This window comes from Poecilia latipinna, unplaced genomic scaffold, assembly GCF_001443285.1.
Source record: "Poecilia latipinna isolate Pla-1442-1.1 unplaced genomic scaffold, P_latipinna-1.0 Scaffold2220, whole genome shotgun sequence".
Taxonomy (NCBI): domain Eukaryota; kingdom Metazoa; phylum Chordata; class Actinopteri; order Cyprinodontiformes; family Poeciliidae; genus Poecilia; species Poecilia latipinna.
This window is the reverse complement of record NW_015114836.1, coordinates 88,659-94,683: the sequence shown is the minus strand read 5'-3', so window position 1 is coordinate 94,683 and position 6,025 is coordinate 88,659. Positions and strand designations below refer to the sequence as shown.

Below are 6,025 nucleotides of genomic sequence, written 5' to 3'. Positions count from 1 at the left end.
ATGCAAGTTAAAAGTAGCTGTTGGTGGCCAATGGGCTCATATGTGATAGTTTACATATCAAAATTCTTTCCGATTACTTTACTAGTCTCAAAAGGAGGATGGAAAATGGTCGGAGTGAATTTTAATACAAGCTGACGAGTACTCAAACAAGACTACAACTGGAAAATTGTGCAAACATCCAGACCAGAGCTTGAAAGACATCTGCGTGACATTCATAAAGAATGAATGATTGAATAACTACTTCCACTGTCCATTAGCAAAGCTTCTACTCTGCACTTAAAAATGTTCTACAGTACAAACAGAACAAATTGTACAGGGAAGAGTTTACTCGTTTTCTTGTGTGAATAAAAGAGTGATGGAACAGATTTTCTTTATAGTGGTATTGTTTAGAGGATCCAACCAGTACTTTGGAGCCATTTGAACACATGCAAATCAAGGCTAAATTGGTTTCAGGAGCATGTACGTGCATGTCAAAGCTCATGGGCGGATGAGTATGTGCACGAGTAATGAATGAGATCCTGGCACATCGCAACAGAGTTCTTCTAATGCACTCTCAGTAGACCAGAAGAAGTAAACAGATAAAGATGAAGCAAATGTAAATTCAATGGTAAAGGGGGAAAAAAAAAAGAAAAAGAGTGGGGTGGGGGGGATGGTGCCAGAGGTGAGAGAAATAAGTGGGACTTAGTCTGAGAGGGCAAGACAAGGGGAGGGGAGAGAGGAAAGGAGAAAGTTTTGTTTTTGGAGCCGTTGAAGTCATTTCTGACTTAAACAGTTCCAGATGTAGGACTAGCATTAAATTAAAAAAAAAAAAGACAGACAAAAAGAAATTAAGTGAAATCGAGGAGATTTAATAGATGGAGCTGTATTCTATTTCTTCTAATCTGCATTGCATGGGTCTTTACTTTTTTGGTGGTGGTAGTTGTGGGGAGGCGAGTAGGGTCACCAACTGTATATACTTTCAGTTGTGTGGAGTTACAGGTGGTAAGGTGGTAGAGTGGTATGTGGCTTTCACGGTCAGTATCGATTCTATAAATAGCCAGGGTGGTCAGAAGAATAGTGTGTTGTTATTACTCACACATGCACACAGATGTTCTTTCCCCCCCCCCTCAAAAACCTGAACTCACCAAAATAGTTCACTTAGAAAACTCAAGCAAAAGACATCTGTTTCAATAATGGACCTATTTTTTTCAATGATGTAGCGCCAACTTGAGCATGTGGCAACCGTCAAGTCCAGTACATTGCAGATGAATACCTAATGGGGTAGTTAAAGCCACTGGAAGCTGAACAGGATCGGAAATTTAAGAAACCAGTGAGGAACTGTGCAAGCACGTATATTTAGTTAAATGCTGGCTGAATTTAGCTGGAAGTCAATGCAAGTCTTTGCTTTATATGTGCACTATATTTGCATTAAATGATGCTACTTCATAATAAAAACTTTCCTCAAAGCAGAACTTTTGACTGCTATATGTACCCCTCTGTTTCTCCCTCTCATTTGTCTATAATGCACACTGGGGGATGCGCCTCCCCAGCATTTGTTTTCAATCCCTCTGTATTGGGTTAAGCTGCATGATCTCACAACAAAAAGACCATTGTACCACAATAAAGAGCTCTGCTCCGGGGAGCTGGTAGTAGGCCACAAACAAAGGGTTGTTACATTGTCCCAGTGCTAGCTCATGAATCAACTCATCGCTGGACTACCAACACAGTCATGGAAATTGTGCTCTGTGGATTCTTGAATTGGAACATTTGGATTTTTGAGGAAAGGATTTCAATGGGAGGGTGCAGGAAATTGATGACCAGAAAGCAGGATGCACAGCTGGAGCTGGAATAAAGAGGTATAAGAAAAATCTAAGATCTGTGAGGGTGGACACCAATTAATGCAAGTGAAGGAAAGATGCACAGGATGAAACTTTAAACTTTGAAACAGTGATGTGAACACTGTCAGTTAAGGATAGAGAAGTAAACCCGAGGCTGTGGCAACAAACCAGTATCTTGCCTGGGTTTCAGATGACTTGTGACTTCTCCATTTCTGAAATTAATTAGGGGCAAATTTGGCTGCCTAAAGCAGAATACAGTTGTCTTTTCTCTATGGGAAGCTGCTGAGAGGGAAAATACTTTCTTTGTTCTTCACATATGCCTGAACCGTTGTTTTCCTATTCTGACAAGTCAAATTAGGAACAAATCCATCAGGCGTTCATTCACAAAGAGCAGCTATTGTATGCAGCAGGAGGTTACACTTCACCTTTTCCACACACGGGCTGTGCCAGAGTGGAGAGCTGTAACCAGCACACAGGAGGGAGACTTTATGGCAGAGCAAAAACTTTCTGATGAAGTTTTCTCATGCATGAACACACAGCAAAACAAGTCAGAGGAATATGTAAACATAATGAGCCCAGGGTTGTACAAGTAACTATTTTGGGCTCAATTCCAGACAAGCCCATTACAAGTACACCAGACTTTTTGATGTTAAGAAAGTATTAAAGTTTAATAGTATTGTTTGTAACCACATGGTGAAAAATTAACACCTGTTTACTTAAAAACAGAGTGAAAATGTATCCCCACTTCAAACAGAAGCAGGATCAAAATGACCCGAATTTATAACCCTATTGATAAGTTGATAAGTACTGTGGATGTCCTTAAAAAGGGCATCACAAAACATTTTTGAGAATCAAAGTCTGTTTTCATTGGCCTTACATAGTATTCAGATTTGTTTTTGAAAACTTTATTTTTTTTTTAAAACAAACAAAAAAAAGTAAAATGAATTAGATTTACATTTTAGATTGAATTACTTAAATAAATTCCCTTGTTGATTATGTAACATATTATATAAATATTTTGAGATGTGCTTTTGAAGGCAGCATACTTCAGACCTGCTCTGGGTGTAAAACACAAACAATGTAGTTTAAAATTCGCTTACCATTGGCATTCTTTCCGCAGATCAGGTGCTCATAATGTTGCAGGACTCCCCACAGCTCGGCATCATTGTTCACAACCGCCTCCAAGGCCTCTGCAGTCACTGGGGCACATCCTGACCCCGAATCCGCGCCCGAATGACCTCTTTCGGCCATCAGCACCCGGAGCCCTATCTCCTCCACCAGAGCCTCCATGCACGCAGTCAGGCTGATTGCCGCGTACTCGTGGATGCGGACGGAGATGCGAGTGTCCACCATCCAACGGAAGAACCGCCCCACGGAGAAGGAGAGGCCGCAGCGGGCAGACTTGCCCTTCCTCAGCAGTTCACCTGCGCTCATGCAGTACATGGAGATGGCCTTGACGGTGGCGGAGACGCAATGATCCGCCAGGGCCCAGCTGAGCACCAGCCTCATGGCGCTTTGCACCTCGAAACGCGTACACCGACAGTGCATGACGCTGAGCCGCTGGGCCTCTCTGGAGATGCGGATGAGAGCCCTACGGAGGAGAGCGGACAGGCGTCGCACCGCTTCCTGGGAGAAAACAGAGGCAGATCCCGACTTGGCACTCCCACCACTCTCGGCCACTTTGCGCAGTATCCTGGCCACTTCCTCCTCGGTCCAAGGGAACTCCTCCAGCTCAGGTAAGCGGTGGCACTTGGAGAAGATGTCCTCCGGGTCTTCGGGGAGGACAGTATTGACAGTGTCCCAGCTGTTGTTCCTGCTGTTCATAGAGCCAGAGTAATACCACCAGTTCCCCCGGTGAGGGGTCGTCATAAAGGCCTGGGAATTTGACTTGGAGGAGGACAGGCTGAGGGACTTGCAGGAGTCCCCCGCCCCATATCCCGAGTCTAGCGTCAGGTCCTCTAGGGTTTTCATGTGGACCTTGCTCAGACCTGCCATTGTTGGGAATCGAATGTCACACTTCGTAGGAGTGAGGAAATTAATCACAGCGGCCGTCGAAACTTCCCGCAAAGCTGGTTAAACTGGTTTACACAACGCAATGCATCCCTGACATGCTGACTGTAAGGAGCAGAAGAGAAAATGTGTTGCTACGAACTCTATCAAACAGTCACAATTACAACCAGCTGGGAAAAGTTGAAGAGAACCCGTCTTACCTTTCCGCCGAACTCTGTCTGTGGGGGCTTTAAACTTTCCCCAAAGTAGAACAGTCTTTTGAAACTCGACAGACCGTGCTACCGCTGTTAATATTGCCAGACTCGGTTTCATAGATTTAAAAAAGTTCAGTATAGCTGCTCGGCAGTCTGAAAATGATTGTAAAAGACCATTTAAAAAGCCGGTTAACTGGTCCTCTCTCCTTCCACATCGGCGCCTCACGCACACTCATCAGCAGGAGGCTCAACAACTAACTACAGATGTGTCGGAGGGCGGGGCTGCAGCTGAGTGACAACACAGTAGGACATTATCTACCAATCAGGACATGGCTAACCAACCAAACAGCCAACCAAACAACTCCAAATTTGACTGTAGTACTGGCTGAACGTACCTGTACTGTAAATGCATTAATTCCCATAATTAGAGACGTCTATAATGCTGCAATCACAGTAGAAGTTTAAAAGGTTTAAAGGTAGAGGACCGCGTCCCTTTCTTATTGTGCACGTACTAGTTTTTTGCAATGTTGCATGTTGTCACTAAAATAGACTTAAGACAATGACATTTTTTAAAGAAAAAAAAAAGCCTTGCATTATATGTTTTATTTCAAATTATCTGTCAAATATTATTTACATTTCCTGCTGTTTCCTCATTTAAATAATACATAAATTCAAAGAATTTGGGGAAACTAGTTGTCCACACGACTGTAGAAGCAGAAGTATAAAAAATGCACAACAGTGGAAAAATAACTTATGACAGTTTAACTTTTGATTGTGAATCTCAACAACAACTTACTTTTCTATTGCATTTCAATCTGTAGTATATTGCACTGTAGTATGTTAGAAATTATAACAAAAGTGACAAGCATGTGCTCAAGATATTAACCAGAAATCCAAACCACGTTTGAAAGCCATGGAGGAAAAAAAAAGTGCTGTCCCTCGCTGGTTTATGTACAGAGTTATGGTGTCTAAAATGTCTTCCAGCCTCAGAGATCAACTCAACTATTTAAATGAACTTAATATTGTGACTCTATTCATATAAATTTCATATGTTAATAAATGTATTCAGGTTTTCCATAACTTTTACAACTTGTATGTATCAACATGTCTGCTACAAATTTAACTTTTCTTAGGGACGCCAGGCTAATGATGGAGAGTTGTGGAGTCATTTGTAAAAACAAATAACTTTTATTTTTCTCATATATTTGTCTTATGAATAAATAAATTTGTTTGAGCTCTAAACATTTCTGTTGGTATCAATAAATCAGTGGTTTGTACTTGTACCATATTGTGTGTCTGGGGGGGATTCTGCTGTTTAGTCACTTGAAACTGATACATCTAACATCTGTCCAGACTGTGGTAGAAACTGCCTATGTAAAGCCTGGGGATATGAAAAGTTGGTTATTTGTTTATTCTGATTTATAGAGGCTTAGGATTTTCACTGAAAGAGCATTTAAACGCTTATACTCAATGGGAAGGGGTTTTAATAGCTTAAACACACATATGTAAATGCTTCTCTTTCTGTTTCCCCTAAAAAAGTCTGCATTTATTCTTGACATAGTACTTCTTCTTTATCAGCTCGTTGGAGGCAATACCCCTTAAACCTTTTTTTTTTTTTTTAGCAACAAAAATTGTGAAAATCTCTTATGAAAACTAATCTAGAATTGGTTAAACAGTTTGAAATGCTTAAGTGAAAATGAAGAAAACATGTTGATGAAAGTTAAGATGAACCGTTTCTAATCACACTGCACCCAGTCACACAGCAAAGCAGGGTGTGTCACCACCGGGACAAGGTCCAACTGTATTACATAATGGGTTTATGTCAGAGATGTCTAAATTGTATTTCTTACAAATATACAAGCTTAAACATACTGGGAAAAAGCATCGCTGCACAGTGTTGTAAGGAAATATTTATGCCTCTTGCTTCTTCTCATATCTTGTCATGTTAAAACTATAAACTTTAATGTATGTTGGGGAATTTTATTAGAAACATCTACGCAACAT

The 6,025-nt window shown here is 41.1% G+C and overlaps 1 long non-coding RNA gene and 1 pseudogene across 1 annotated transcript; one reads left to right on the top strand and one right to left on the bottom strand.

Moving 5' to 3' along the window:
• Positions 1 to 794: 794 nt before the first annotated feature.
• LOC106936816 (uncharacterized) lies at positions 795 to 3,067 on the top strand. The gene is made up of 2 exons (XR_001422232.1): positions 795 to 1,835; positions 2,938 to 3,067. It is a non-coding gene; the product is annotated as an uncharacterized LOC106936816 (long non-coding RNA).
• LOC106936814 (ankyrin repeat and BTB/POZ domain-containing protein 2 pseudogene) lies at positions 2,812 to 5,540 on the bottom strand (annotated as a pseudogene).
• Positions 5,541 to 6,025: the final 485 nt, after the last annotated feature.